The sequence below is a fragment of the Cheilinus undulatus genome, linkage group 14 (assembly GCF_018320785.1).
Source record: "Cheilinus undulatus linkage group 14, ASM1832078v1, whole genome shotgun sequence".
NCBI classification, from domain to species: Eukaryota; Metazoa; Chordata; class Actinopteri; order Labriformes; family Labridae; genus Cheilinus; species Cheilinus undulatus.
In genome coordinates, this window is record NC_054878.1 from 40,025,514 (window position 1) to 40,042,267 (window position 16,754).

The 16,754-nt window shown below is 38.9% G+C and overlaps 1 long non-coding RNA gene across 1 annotated transcript in view; it reads right to left on the reverse strand.

The window, feature by feature from the left end:
• Nucleotides 1-14,392, reverse strand: part of LOC121521947 — a 45,813-nt gene extending 31,421 nt beyond the window's left edge. Inside the window, exons 1-2 of the long non-coding RNA XR_005992902.1 lie at nucleotides 14,170-14,392; nucleotides 11,095-11,186 (exon numbers count right to left, since the gene is read on the reverse strand). This is a non-coding gene — a long non-coding RNA (uncharacterized LOC121521947). The remainder of the gene's footprint in view (nucleotides 1-11,094; nucleotides 11,187-14,169) is intronic.
• Between the last annotated feature and the right edge of the window lie 2,362 nt (nucleotides 14,393-16,754).

A 16,754-nucleotide genomic window follows, 5' to 3' on the forward strand; every position in this document is an offset into this window, starting at 1 on the left:
TTTTTTGTAATGTTAACAATGTGGATGGGCACACTGGATTAAACCATTTGGAAAGTAATTTCAGACTTTAGAGCTAAGCCATGGTGTGCAAGAATGTCAGGACACCAGAAAATAAAGGAGATGAAATTAAGATAGCTTCAACAGAAAAGAAATACTTAAATAACTGCAAAAGAAAGGTAAAAATAGGTTAAAACTGGCAAGAACAAAAAATAAGGCTTAAAGTGTCAACAAGTTGGCTAAAAGTGGCAAGAATGGGTTAAAATAGGTGGTGAAAAGCGGTTGAAAAGTGGCAAAATAGGTTAAAAGTGGCAAAAAAAGGGATCAGACATAACACAAAAATGTGGCAAAAAAGGGGGTAAAAATGGTGAAAAGCAGTTAAAATGTTGCAAAAATAGGTTGAAAAGTGGTAAAATTTTGTTAAAAGTTGCAAATTTTTTTAGTATTAGTAAATATGTGCTGTAAATATGGGGAAAAGTGGTTAAAAAGTGGCAAAAATGGGTTGAAAGTTGTGAGGGCCCAGGTTTTTCAGGGGCCCAGACGATTCTGTGTGAGGGCCTACTTAAACCACAAATATTCCCCATTGCTCAGTCCTAGTAAAAAAAAAAAAAACGATTTGATTAGCCACACAACTGCATTTCCTATGCAAGAGAAACATCTTTGTCTGTTTTTCTTTTTCCCATGGAATCAACTATTTGAGTTTGTTCTCATAAATTTACAACTCTTTGAATTTATGAATTTCTGAACTTGTAACATTTTGGGGGAAAATTAGAGTGGCGTTTTAGATTGGCCCTAATACACTATCATAGTTTTAAAACAGTACTGTCCTTTAAATGTCTGTCATTTTAATCTAGCATCGCTTCAAGTGCACACGCTTCATCTAGGATCACTTCCAGCAGGACACACAAGTCACAGGTGCATTTTCCCTGATTTTGAGAAATGCATAAATAAAAACAAAATGTTGGTTTTCTGTTCAGTAAATGTGCCTTATTAGATCACATTTTTTAAACAGAATTATCTGTTTTAAATAAGAAGCTAACAGTGGAACTGGGCGGTTCTGGTCTGTACGTGTCACATTGTGTTATTGTTTAGATTGAGAGCCCCCTGGTGGTGGAATTTTACGTACTGTGCATTTAACCTGAATAGTTTCAGTCACTGAAAACTCTCATATCAATGCACTATTATTATTTTAACATATCTAAAGAACATTTATAAAAATGCAATCATACCTTAAATACACAGAGGAGAAACATCCTGGATTTTGAACATCCAACAGCCCACTACTGACATATTAGTCTCATTTTACTCTCCATGGTGAAAACCAAACTCATACTCAGACTTTATTACCAAAGATATATTCTTTACTAGTCAGTGTCTTGTCTTCCTCCTTAAAAAAGGTAGTTGACTAACATTTAAGTCATGGTTTTAGTTAACATGTTAACAGCCATCTGCACCAAAATGTGTGGCGCAGCCAGATCACTGCACAGACGTACTTTGTGGAAACGTCAGTAGGGTCTCCAATTTTTTTCTCATGCTGGATTTAAAACAACAGTGACCTTCAAAATAAACCCTCTGTGTAACCTGAGAGCCAAAACTTAAGGTGGGAACAATCTGAAAAATCAATAGCTGTCTCAGATGAGAAGAAAAAAAATCTCTCTGCGACTCTAGAGCAACTTTTTGGGTGACATTTTTAGTGAGCAAAGCGAAAACACTGTTCTGTAGAGTAAGATTATGTTTCTTGTTGGCCTGTTGAAAAAACTCTCTTAAAGACACTGTCTGCACTGGATGCTCTGTGAATTTTTATTGCTGTCATATGTCTATAAACCAAGACAGAAATATGGATGTGCCACTGTAGGGAAATGTTCATTCTTTGTAATAAATACAAAGAAAAGCAGCCAATGCGTTAAATCAAAATTTGTCAGCTTTTGCTGCTTACTTAAATGCAAAAAAGCAGACAATAACTGCATTATTTCTCCTCTAAACGCTCTTATCTTTGGTATAAATCCATTTTGAAAGTGGATTATAATTAATGTGTCATTGGAGGAAGTCTGACCAGCACTGTGTCCCCTGAAAGTCCACTTTACTCCACCCTCTCAAGGCTATTAGCTCTGAAATAATTATTTGCACTGGTTTTTACTTACTTGTGCAATGTGGCCTTTTTCCCAGGGATCTGTTTCATCACAATGAGTCTCGCTTCGGGCATTTCTTTTCTCCAGTCAAGTGTATTCGAGACCAAGCAAGCGTTTTATGCAATGGATTTTGAGTAGGGAGATAGAGGTTTTTAAAAAAGAAGAAACTTTTTTTTACATGTGGGGATAGTACTCTTTTATCTCCAACCTAATATATCTCAATGCCACTCAAAGCTTGTTAAATAAAGATGTTTTTTATGATATATAGCAGTTAAACTTCTGTATATTAGCCACTCAGACAGGAAGAAAGCACGCCAATGCCAAGGCTAGTGCGTCTCCTGCCAGTAGCAAAATAATCACATTAGTTTCTTCTCATCTCTCCACCCACCACCTCCGTCTCTGTCTTCTCCACAGTCATTACGTCTCAGTGATCCTCTCTCAGGCAAATTCTCCCCATCCCTCGCCCTCCCTGCGAAAGTGCCTCTCTCTGTAACGGTAATTCTCATTAATTATCACTGCAGGCGTGTTCCAGTGCCAGAGAGCCCCAGGTGGCGAGCCTCGGTCAAACCTCCACCGCTCCTCGGGGGGGAGAGTGTGAATACGCTGGAAAAGGCAGAAGGTCAGAGATCTTAACCACGATGAGAGCAGCAGAGCTCTAATTTGACGGAGAGGGAGGTGGATTAATGGATGGGATCAACTGATGGTGGAGAAGAAGCCAACATTGAGGGTTTTTGATGGAGATGCTAATGGTTTGTGGCAAAATTAGCATAAGCTTTCCTCACAAGTGGTTTTAAAACAGTCACATGTTGTATTAGAATGGGTGGAAATTCTTAAACGTCTGCATAGTGGTTTGGTTCAGTTCTACCAGAATTCCCTTGCATTTCCAGAGTGAAAATCCATTCAGCCTCACTCATACTGATGGGACTTGAGCTCTTTTCAGACAGACGAATCATTCGGCTCAGCTTAGCAACAACAGCTGGTATTTCAGCTCCCAAACAACTCTTCCTTTAGTACCTTTTTAGCTTTTTAATGTCTATTAAACTGCAACAAACCTGGACACTAAGACAACTACCAGGCAGCTTTATACCTCCATGAGACCAGTGTCAGAATGGAGGCAGTAGCACAAAGGGTTTCTTAAAGTTAACCTCACAAATCAGATGGATTGGCCAGTTTTCATCAGCAAATCTATCTGAAATGACTTTGCCAGGTCTGACAATGCTTCGGACCAATCAGTGTCATTCCAGGAGAGCGAGGCAGTAGCTATGAGCAGCATTAAGTTGTACTGGAAGCTGAAGGTAATGGCTGCTGCCGGTGTACTTATTAGCTCAAATGTAGATGTAGTATAGCAACAGTTTTATCTGAACTTCACACATCTCTTCATGTAAAAATAAAAGCAAAGAACCGCTCTAAAAAGTTTTCTTGGTGCTTCAGCGTGAGTTTTCAATAGCTAAATTCAAGGTTTAGTTGTATTGCAAGACAGAAGCAGTGACTGCAACTGGTGAAGCTATTAGCTCAGATGTAGCTTTATAATAGTTTTAATCAGATCTAGATAGCATTTCTATATTGAAAGAGAAGTAAAGTGCCACACTTAAACACTCTTTATTTGAGAAAATGTTTTGCATTTTTCCCAACTGGCCCCAGCATGAGCTTAATCCACCAAGCTCCACTGTTCATAAACTACGGCAGCACCTGTCAAAGTTACTCACCAGAGCTGCTCATTCCTCCTACCACATTTTGTCTCTGATTGGCCATTACTGAATGTGACAGACCGAATGTTCATCCAATCCCATTCCAAGGAAATTTTGAAAAGTCTTGTCCTTCCCAAACATTATGAAAGGTTTCCCAGATGAATGTAAATATGGCCATGCAATTGATTTATGAACGGCCAAGCTGGCTTCATTGTTCTAGAAGGATAACGATTACAATAGAGAACAACTAATGTGGCAAAACTATAAAAAAAGGTACGACTAAAAGGCTCCTGCTCTTCATATCACTTCTGGAAAACTGCTGCCGCCATGCACATTGCAAGATCAAACAACTGAAGGTTGTTTAAAAAAATGAGTTGTGTTGACTTCAAAGTACAAAACGGCTATTTCAGCCCTTTCTTTCCGAGTTGACTAAGTGCTAAATCATTTTAAGCATTTTTTTGTAATTGGCAATCATCCTTTAATCTGCACAGTTTTCCCAGAATCCCTTTGGGCATTAGACACTTCTGCACCATGAGTGAAGTTACTGACTCAGTTAGAGAAGTCTCCTTCTCTTCTCTTTTGCTCCTGAGGGGAGCAACCACAATGCACAGTGGATGGTATACTGGACATGATGGAGGACTTCCTGGTTCAGTGTGCACCTCTATGCGGTCACTAGTGGTCCCTTAAGTTTGTCTACCTTATGTGGTGTAAAAATTATTTTTAAAAAAAATTGATATATATTGTTGTGAGTTGGATTTAAACATGACTTTTATTGTAGGAAAGTTCCACAGTGTAGTTTAACTTTAAAAAGTCGCCTGCTTTAGTAGTACGTGCTACGAAATAAATGCCATTTTTACAGTCACTTAAAATTTTTATGTTATCAGTTGGCGCTAAGATTTTGAGTTTTATTAACTCAACAGGGATTACACAAAAAGTATTTACACTACCTAGAAACTGTAATGTTCAGTTTCAAGAAAAATTTCCAGTATTTTCAACTTGTTCAGTTTTACAGTGCAGCTGGCAAAAAAAACAAACTACTGGGGAGATTGAGAAAACTTCTAAAATGAAATGTAAGGCCACTAGGCTGGTGTAAAGACAGAAACTAAATGACTGGGTTAAGACCTTTAACAATTTAAACAACTATTTTAGGAGAAGAATCCTTAGAGAAGGTTTTCAAATGCTTAAATTACATTTACAATCACAACCCACACAAGAAAACACAGAGGGATGCTCTAACTATGATGATGGGATAATGAGTCAGCACAGAGTGCTACAATCAAAGAGTTTATATAAGGTTGCTACACCTGGTCACAATCAGGGGCAATCAGCCACACAAACAGCTGGTACTGCACCGGTGGAGTCATGGTGAGTTAGAGATAGACAGTTAAGGTGTAGTTATGAGCTGTGTTTCCATTACCCGATGTAAGGTGCAAAATCTAAACAGCACAGTAAAACACTGGTAATGGCAATACCTGAATTTTGAAAAACCTCTCAAATGTCGTTTAAAAGTTTTTACGCTCTCATGAGGTGATTAATCCGACATTTTGAAATACATAGAAATGTATCCCAAAGTGCAATGGAAACACTTTTCTGCATTTACAAGTCATAGGACGGGACATATGGCATCACATGACCAGTTCACTCTGGGACAACATGGTGCGGTGTGTGTGGACTGAAGAGGAGACCGAGACTTTTCCTTCTTACTTATACGTGTCTTTTTCCATATACAGACTTTGCCTCTGAACTATCATTCATTGCCTTCGTTTTTTGTTCAAAATTATAAAGGCAACTGCTGTGGATGTAATCACAACCGCACCAACATGCAACAGGTTTTTACAATCCATCTTCCTTGCAGTGGAGTCTCGTGAGATGAGATTTTACAAACACATTGTGTTTATGTGGAAACACACTTAAAGCGCAATTGTACTTCATCAAAATTTTACAAATATCGATTTTATTTTGTGAAAAACTGTAATCGAAACGCCTCTATGGGTGAAAAAGGGGGGCTGTAGTGGTGGTGTGACTCCCAGAAAATCCTAGAATTGTTAAAGCAGTAGTATAACCATGAGGCCTAATGGCCTTGACATGGCGAGTTGGCATATGTTCCCATGCCTAGTATGTTGAGCCATGCCTAATGCCTTGAACAGACTGTGCGTTTTTTGCAATATTATAAGAGTCTGGCACTGTGCAACAGGAATCTCATACGATATCAAGTTTGATGTGTGTAGACAGTACAATGAAAACTCCCTCTAAATTCTGTTGAATCGCAGGTTAGGATGTATGCAAGAAATAAATGTCATCAGTGTGCTTCATCCATCTATGCCACCAGTGCTCCAGTAAATAATCTAGCATCTAGGATCAAGACTTTCCTCCTTGTTGAAATCCGACAAATATCTGCTTTTTGGCATTGTCTACATTTTAATGCTAACTTGTTTGTTGGCACTAGTGCCATGTGTTGTTATGTCATTTCTTGCAGCATTCCTATTGGTTGGTTAGTCTACATGGGTCTTAGAAGGAGTCGCATTTTGAGATGGTCATCCTAAATTTCTGACACCATCAGAATTTGATCCCAGGCTATCTTTGGTCACAGGACCATAGGAATGTACCGGTATTAAAATCTCACGGTACGGTATTTACCTCTGTGACAAGCCCATGGTACGGTTTTTATTGCAGTGTGAAAAAATCCTCAGAACAACAGATGAACACTTGGGCAAATATATCATCGGCATTAATTAAACAATAATTGCACTTTATTCTGCACAATATAACAATATGTGCAAAAAGTGTAGTATGTGTCCATAGTCTTAAAAATAATGGAACTTCTGAAAGATTTAACAAATAGAGGAGAAAGGAAAAAGAGTATGGAAAATGGAAGACCTAAAAGTTCTTTTTACAAAATAAAAAAATGACCCAGCTGGATTTTGTTAATAAAAAGGCAACCTGTTGCATGAAATCTAGTTTTCCAAACATTTTCAATGCTACTACCTATTTTATTCTTTGGCTCCAGCTTGTTTACTAACCCTCTATAACCTTTGTTGCTCACCACTAAAAGGTCTGTAGGTCTTTGGCGATATTTTTACCTATATTCCTTGTGACCTGTTGAGCCCTCATGCTGTCGTGGGGAAGTGGGACTATGAACAATTCCTTAAGAGTCTTTTGGCCTGGCTGGATTGTTGCTCCTCGGATCTCTGCAAATCTTTTCGGATGCTGAGTTATCAAGTTGCGTCTCACGTAACTCGTATTCCCCATGAAGTGTGTCCCTGCAGTCTGGCAGTGTCTGCATACTGTCTTTAGTTCGTCACTTTTTCTCCTTTCTCATTTCTTGACACCAGGAAGCCGAAATGTTACCACATCAGATTTAAAAGTCATTGGATCCTCTGCAGTCTCAAAAACATTGTCACTTTCTCTCCCTCGCCACTATGTGCATCCACCATTTTCACGCTGTACAATCGAGCAAGCGAGCGAAGCGCAAAGCATGGTGGGAATGCAAGGGCTAATGGAAATTGTAGTTCCCATGTCTATTAAAAAAATAAACTTTCTGCACTGAAAACATATCATTTGAAACCGCCACATGTACGGGACGGGATTTAGACACTTCTGATACCGAAGTACCGCGATATTACCAATACTGTTACACCCCCTACAAGACCATGCTAACAGCTGTCTGTTAATCTGTCTCACAGTGCGACGTAGGAACACCGTTTTAGAGCCACGACCAAAGATATCACCGTGACAAATGATTTATCTTTCATCTGGGACAGCCCAAGACCGCACAGTGTGCACTGGGCACATTCAGGCATGACCACACACCTAAAAGTTAAATTGCACAATAAGGATGTTACTCCCTGCTAATCCAAGGTCTAAGCAGGGTTCTTCAGGAAAAAAATACATTTTGAGGTAGGTTTCAAAATACCAAAATTAAAGACTTTCCTTTAATCTCTTCAAAAATGTTGAATATTAAAGTTTGCTGTTATATTATTCTGAACCCAGTCATTCTTTTATGCAGCAAAGTCACTGAACGCTTCAACAGTTAGAAATGGAATTTGTACATTTCCTTTCATTCACGCCCACTTAACTATCAGCTGTAGGTATTCAAATCAAGCTTATACAAGTCTCTCCAGGCCAAATGACGCAATCGTGAAGGAGCAAGACAACCCAAAATACAAGGATCACACAAACACTCATTCTAGACAAAGTGGAAGATAACAGAGGAAAAACAGCCCCTGAGGATTAGAAAAGTATAAGCTCTCTGGGGAAGATGATGAAACTCAGGATAATAGAGGAATCCAATCTGCATCGGCGGCTTCATAATCCGTCACCTTTTGGCCCCTGTGCCGCTAAGAGGGGATGCATTTCCTCATGGCTGTGACAAAATAACAATCCCTGAATGCAAGACGTGCCTGAAAGGCCACAGCGTATTATTAAGAGTTGATAAGACATCTCTTAAACCAGAAGGGGGTTGTTATCACATCTTTTGCAACATATACCATACAATATTAACAATTTTCCACAAAGTATTGTTCAATTTCAACTGAAACTTTCCTAAAAAACTTTACTATAGTGAGAGGTCCAGCTATAATACTGGATCCACTCTGAGGTCTTGGCACAAGCTGCCAAGTGGCCATTTCCCACATTTCACCTCCGGCTGCTGAGGGGAAATATACCATTGAGTGAAATGAGACGCACAAGTCTAAATCCAGCAGTCCAGCTGATATGCAGCAGTGGATAATTATTCAGTTATGCATATTAGAAGCACAAAAATTGATGGCTTGAGGCAGACAATCTCTTCTTGTAGCAATGATAAGCAGCAGAGAACCATCAGCCCATGGATATAAGTTAAGGTGGCAATATGTGCAAGAAGCAAACAGTATAACAGCGGCTCAGCGGTTTAGATGTAATTATGATATGAAGAATAGCACGGAAGCTGTCATATCGTCACACCGCTGTGAGCTGGCCTGTTTTTTTAATGCTTCGAATGAATGAATGCAAAGTGCGAGGAGGAAATAAGAATGAGAATCTGTCTTACGTGAGACAGGCAGCATGTTTTTCATATGCAAATCTGACAGAGAAATCATTTTTATGAGTGTGTTGTGCACGAAACATCCTTTTCCACATCCTTAAAGCCAACATATATTATTTTCTGCAGCTTGAGATCTACTTTTGCATCAAATCCAGTAGAGAGCCACACAAAACATTGACAATATGCTGCAAAATCATCGCTCAAAATTCTCACACATCATATTTCAGCATAAAGCAATAGCATGAAAGCAGAAGCCAAACAACCAGGGAAAGAAAAATGAGCACTCAAATTAAAATAATGCACATGAGGAGATAGACAGCAGCATTATTTAGCACATAATGAGGCAGAAGACACCATAAAACATCAGAGGGAGCAAAACAACAGCCAGCCATCACTGCATTTTCATATTAGCAAAAGTAGCAAACACTTACCTTGATGAAGTGCTTATTTATCCTGAGTATCGTTACATACAGTGATAGATGGTGAAATAATAAAAATGCCCTTGTGTCAATACAAAACCCAAGCAGAACAAACCATGACAAATATAAAGACATCATTTACTGAGCAAAGACTTTTAGTTTCACCCCAAATTCACAAGATTTATGTCAACAATAGCAGCCTCTAATTTAGACACACAGTAGACTATCTTCTAGAGCACAGGTTTCATACTCAAGGCCCCGGGGCCAAATCTGGCACGAAATGTGGGAAAAGAAATTAATTTGTGTTTAATTTCACATTTTCAATTTTGCATCTCACAATTAGGACTCAAACTTAAAGGGATACTTCAACATTTTGGCAAATTCACCCATTGCCATAATTCCTAAAGTCTTAGTAATAGGTCCCTTTCCTTTAGTTGTTGGTGCAAGCTGTTTCTAGATCTGGGGGGACCGTTAAACCAGCTGCACTGCGAACGTTATTTTAGCAGATGGAATTTTTCATTTCCCTCATCAAACTCATCAAATACACAATTTAACAACTCCAAAACGCTCTAATGGACAAGTTGTGACCTGCACATTCACCACGCTATGAAAAAATCATGGAACATTACGAGACGGAGATGTTTTAAAGTTAAATGCAAAGGCTGCTGCACTGTGTCACTCCGCCCAGTGGTTCACTCAAGAAATAGTTCCGAGTATTTGCTTCATGTGTCATAATGTTACATAATTATAGGTTATTATTTCATAGCGTGATGAATGTGCTGGTCACAACTTGTCCACGAGAGCGTTTTGGAATTGTTGGATTGTGTATTTGATGAGTTTGATGAGGAAAAGCAAGAATTCCGTCTGCTAAAATAGCGTTCGTGGTGCAGCTGGTTTAACAGTCCCCCCAGCTCTAGAAACAGCTTGCACAGACAACTAAAGGAAACGGACCTACTACTAAGACTATAGGAATTATGGCAATGGGCAAATTTGCCAAAATGTTGAAGTATCCCTTTAAGATTTTGACTTTAAATTTCATACTTGGAGCATTTAAACTCTTAATTTTGACTTCTCACATAATATTTTGAGCTTTAAGATTCATAATTCTAATTTTTAAGTGATATTTTGACCTTTTCAAACAATTATTCTGTATTTTATCTCATATTTTCAACTCCAGACTTTGACTTCATAATCCTATAGTTTGACATTTTAGACTCACAACTTAGAATTTTGAATCATATTTTGACTTTTAATTTCATGATTACAAATTTTATGTAATATTTTGACCTTTTAAACTCATGATTTTGACTTTATTTCTAATATATTTGCCATTAAAAAACATAATTTTTTTCAATTTTCATTTCATGTTTTGACCTTTTCGGACTAATAAATGTACTTTTCTCAGATTTTGAGCCTTTAAACTTATCTTTTTAACTTTTGTAAATGTCATTTATCATCAGTGCTAAGTTTATATATATATATATATATATATATATATTTTTTTTTTTTTTTTTTTTTTTTTTTTTCTATTACCACTGAAACAAGGTTGACAGTTTATGGTTAAAACGGTGACCCTGTTAGGCCCTCAGGTTGGACCTGAATCCAGAATCCGGCCCCTGCTGTGATTGAGTTTGACACCCCTGCTCTAGAGGTATCCTCCACTTGTTAAAAACTTGTCAATATGAAGAATACATTTACCCAGCATAAAGCCATCCTGACGCTTCATAAACCACAGCTCTACAGCACAAACTCAAACTCAAAGCTGCCTACAGAAAACGAGGACAAAACTGCAATCAGAGGAAAAAACTTCAGCAGCAAAGAATGGAAATGATGGGCCTTACTTTTCTGTAGTCAGCGGGTCGTAGCTGAAAGCCGTCTCATGGTTTATGTCTAGCACCATTATGTCATTCCCCAAACTTTCACATTAAAGTCCCTGTAAAGTGATTAAGAAAATGTATTTTAGGTTTGTTGTATGACAGGCCACTGTGTCATGAACTACCAGGCCAAGTTTCAGCCATGCAAAACATCTTCAAGTTTATGAAATTAAGCTTAAAAATCATGAAAAATGAGACAGTAAAATCTGCTCTAGGATGATGTGGGCGTGTCAGATGAATGAGCTGAAGCCACGCCCACTCACAAGAAATACCATCCTTTTACATTTTTAAAAATGCTTCAGATCAGAGCACAGCTAGATAGAAGTTGTGAGTTAAATTTACTGTTTTCTGGTACAAATCTCTCAGTTATGATTCGTTTAATGACCTGTAGGTCACCATGGCTGATAGATTTGGTAAATTTACCTCACAATGAACAAAAACACAGCATGTAGCTGGCTGCTAAAGTTCAATTAAGGCAGCAAACAATAGTTTGTTCTGAAATAAAAATTCCCTGTGATTTCATATCATTATAGCGTAAGGGTGGGCAGGTAATTCTCCATTGAGACCAGAGATGTCATGGGCACATATATTTGCCCTGCTCAAATTAAACCAAGCCAGGAAAGAGGTGAACAACTTTATAACGGTTGAAATCCAAAAATCAGTCACACATAGAGCTCAGTGTTTTCACATGTTTACAGAAACCTTTTTCAAACGTATCTAGTGGGCTAAGACAAAAAGTTTAGATTTCACTTTACAGGGACTTTAAAAGTTCCCATCACAACACAGTTGTGTTCAGCTGTACAAACTTAGGTACTTTGCAAGCTACAGTGTGATGGTTGGACACTTTGTTTACTTTTTGCTTATTTTCCTTAGTGATTATTATGAGTTTTGTTATGCTTTGTATTTTCTTTGTAGTTTTGGAGGTTGTTTTTGTTCTGTCTCCCTCCTTTGTTGCAGGCTGGTGGGAGTGGTCAAGAGGCACTGAGGCTCTGCACCTACACAGCTGCAGGTCTGAGGAAGTAATCAGCACCCGATTATATGCTCCAGGCTGAAGCAGGGAATCTGCCAGAGTGTGCCTTCACCTCAATGGTCAAAGGATCAACTCTAGCACAGTCTTCTAAGGATTGTTAAGATTTTTGTGAAGCTTTTTGAAAGGAGAACTAACCTTGCTTGTGTCTGGGTTTTTTCTCAGTGCTTCTTTCACCTCGCCAGCCTCCCTCGTCAAACTAATCAACCTCCATTCAATCAGTTGTGACAATAAAGCTACTGTTCTACCTAACACCTTCATCCGTGTCTCGCTCCTGGGTCCAGTGCTAAGTAAAACATCACACACGGTGTCACTACAGCAATATTAAATGTTTAAAAAATCTTTGCCGTGTTGTTTGGCTTTAACTCATTCCCATCTTCATCATCATCTACTTCTCCTGTGTTCACATTTTAGCAAGCTTTGTTGTGTTTCCTGTTTTACTCTGTTTGTGACATGAGCTAGCTAAAAATGCTAAATACCATGTGGCCCAGACAGTAGCTAGCTTACTGGCTTTGTTTCATCATTGTTGTGTAAGCTAGGCAAAAACGTTCACTACTCTTTGGACATTTTGACCAGGTAACTTAGGTGCTACTATCTCTTTTTGGCATTAGCACCTTTAAAATGTAAAGTAGCACCATAACATCTCCGCGGTGTACACTATCAGCAAATGCTGTATCTTTAATCTCTGGACTAGCTTTATAAGTTGCTAGGTAGAATTAGCTTTTCTGGATTAGAAAGGCTAATTCTCTTTACTACCTAAACTGCTAAGTTGGGCCTCTGTGGCGCCAGCTAGCAAAACTGTTTAACACTCAAAACTCTTAGGGCATTAACAATATCTAGCTACACTGCAACAATGTCTTATGCACACCCACAAATGTGTTATCACAATCGTAGAATTTACGTGTAAAGGTCGAACTTTAACACATTTTTGTGATAAATGTGACATAGGTGTAGTTACCAATTTGCACCACCAGAGGGAGTATTCCCAAACATGACTGCTAGTTTTGGTAGAACTGCACCGAGCTTCTCTTCCTCAAATGGAGAATTCCCTGCATGCTGACAGCTAATGTCTCATATCTTCATTTTTCCTGTCCTTTAACAGGTTAGTATTGTGTTTAATTATCCCAAAACACATCTAAAGGACTTTTAAAACCTTTCTGATGTGTTGACAAAGTTTAACGTAAAAAAAACGAGAAGTTGATGGTGAATTGTAGAGGTTTGCTGGCTCATAAGTGTAAATGAGGTAACAAAAACGGCGGTTTTATGTCATAGCTGAGAACATTATTATTTTGTTTTAAGATGTCAGAACAGTTAAGTGAATATAACGTGTGATAGTAGCATTTAACCTTTGTAATTAATTTTATAGATAATTGGTAAAATAAAATGCTGATAATTGGCTAAACCAAATATCTGCCTTCATTATCTGTCAGGTCAGTTATCGGTATATCACTTATTTGAGCTGTCTAAACTGCTGTCTTACATCACTGTGGCGTAATTTAACCAAAATGATCAACACTCCAAACTCCATGGACATCAACAGCAACTGGCTACATTGCTACATTTCATCCCTGTAGCTACGTCTGCAAAATACCCTTGTGTACATTTAGCATAAAAAGGCAAGCTGCAGTGCTTTCATTACTGTGTGGCATGAACTAACAAGAAAATATTCTTAGGACATTTGGGCATACTCCAAACTTTGGTACTTGCTAGTTTAATTGCTGCGACACTTCTCTCGCATTAATTAGCAAAGATGGAAGCTTAATACTTTTAACAGTTACACAGGCTACCTGGAACTAAGTTATGTTCACATTAAGGCATAATGTAGCTAAAATGCTATTGCTACCAACCATTAGCCATTTTTTTCGTTTGTTTTATCTGTCTAGTATGAGCTGGCTAAAAATGTAAACTCTTCAAACTGTTTGAACATTTCCACCATCTTGCTACATTGCTATGCTTTGTGGACAATCAAACCAGCTAGCTACATTGCACTGTTATGTTTATGTATGAATGCTCACCTCTTAAAGTAGATCAACTTTAGCACAGGATAATAAAAAATCTGTGAGCTGTTTTGTAGACCCCAAATGTGCTCCCGCTTAAACACTTGGGCTGCTTACTTAGTCATTTGTGCCTCCATTTTCCCAAGGCCCATAATGCTCGATTTTCCACTCCTGCTATTCTCCACCTGTCTACCAGATGTCCTCAGGACTCTCCTGCCAGGCTCCTGCATCTACCTGCTGACACACCTGGCTCATTCTTCTTCTTCTTCTGTTGGATTTCTGGTAGACTAGATGACTTCAGGCACAATGCTGCCTCCCTCAGGTCAGTTCTAGTAACACTCCCAAGTACCTCAATTCTGTTGTTGAACAACATTCAGATAGCTCTATATTGTCAAATAAAAGTCTCTTTTTAGGGCCAGTTTAGCTGCCTTGTTTGCTGTTTCATTCGTGTCTACCTCAACATGGACAGACACCACAAGAAAGCCTACTTAGCCTCCACGTTTCATACAACAGAGTCAAAAAAAATCCCAAACAAGGTCTGGTCTGGCTGCCCAATTTGTCTCCTCAGAGTGTCTTTGACTGAAACCAACTCTGCCCCCCTTAGCCGGACCTCCTCCACCCACTGGAGCATCCTTATCACAGCAATCAGTCTTGTTGTATGAACCAGACCCCCCTCATGCAGTTGCTTTACAATATCAAATTCTGGCACTATAATTGGCCTCTGCACTTGTGCACCCCAACCTTGCCCTATTCCAAAAAAGTTAGGACATAGTGAAAATTAGATAAAAGCAGAATAGACCAAACACTGATTTGCAAATCCTTTTTACAACCTACTTCTAATTGAATACAGCACGAAGAGAATATATATTCACTGTTTAAACAGCTAAACTTTATTTCTTTTTGAAAATATACACACATTAACACTCAATGCCCGCTCCCCACTTTTGAACACCTTTAAGAACTGCTTGTACTGGATGCTCTCCACAATATTTCTGTAATTTTAATGTGTTTTATTGCAGGTTTTCCATGCCAAATTGACAGTGGTTCCTCCTCCATTTCTGCAAATAAAGCTGGGATTAGAGCTGTGAGAAAGGCCCCCACAACGATGCTCAGTGCCGATATGGTGTCCAACCTTTTCAGATGTGAGTTACTGTTTCAGAACATAAACAGCCACAATCAAGTCTTGACCCTATCGTTGTTCTGTAGATCGTTAGCTGTGTATCGCAGTTCATGACAGCACCTCATGTAGATCCAGTGAGGGAACACTTAACACTTATCACCTTTTCACCTAGCTCATTATTTCATCAGTGCTATATATATACTGCCAGCTCATATGCACAATGTACGGACTCATAACACAAGCGACAGATATTCTTACACTGCTGTACTGTACAGCAATGTAAATCAAAGTTTGTAAGAGGTCAGGGAAAATATACTTTCATCAACAATTTCCAAAGGGGCAATACAAATTTAAACTTGTCCAGATATGACAAAGACTGATCTAACTCTTGAACCAATCATTTTCCTCATCTCATTTTTGATGTCCTGGGCATTCAGCCTCTCCTCTTGAACCTGCCCGTACCTGTTCACTAATAGATGCTCACTTTCTGTTTGGACTTGCTCCCTTTGTCTGTGAGCCTTTGTGTCACAGTTTTACTGTTACAATCCTGTCTGCCTGGTTGTCTGCATTTGAATCCTTTGCCGCCTCTTACACACCGCTGTGACATCGACACAGCCGTGGTTGGAGGTGAGTATTTTGATAAGGCCTTGCAGCAGCGACATGAGTGCATTGCAAACATGATTATTCTGCCCCCGTCCTGCACAAAGCCGTCCTGAAGCGATACGATTGTAGTACCGTGCCGGATAGTTTGCTTATGAATGCTACATGAGCAACAGCTGCACAATTTGCAAATTCAGCTTTGCAAGAGTGAGCAGAGCATTCAGAGATTTAAATAGACGTCCTTGTTGAAGAGGCTGTTCTGACTGAATGCATCCTGCAACAATTTGTATTTTCTTGCACATAGACTGTGAATGATAATGCCTGCCTTAATTATTTGGATATTTCTTTAAAGTCTGCAGAGAAGGAAGGGAAATGAAACAGGGTTTCCCATCCTATTTTAGTTTTATTTCTAATCCACTGGTGGAGTCAGAGGTGGAGGCAGGATGGATCACCCACTGTGGTGCCTTAATGTTTGAGGGCAAAAATGCCCTCTTATATGCTTTTATAGTACACAAACATCACGAGTGCCCTCTTTGAAGCCCTCTAAGTGGGCAAAATTTGATAATCTGCCATGTTTGGTGCCCTAGAAATCAACAGTATTTGTCAAAATGCTCTCTTTTCGGCCCATTTACAAGAAAAAAAAGTGCTCTGCAAGTGGACAAAATTTGACATTATGCACTCATTGGTGGCCTTTGAGTGGACGATTTTTACAAAATTCCCCCTCAGATGCCCCAATGTTTGAGAAATGCTGCTAAAGTGCTCTTTTGAATGCTTTTATGGTAGATCACCATAAAAACTCCCCTCTTTGGTGCCCTGCAAGTGGACAAAAGAGGACAAAAAATGCATTTTTGGGGGCCTATTTAGGATTTGACAAAATGCCTCC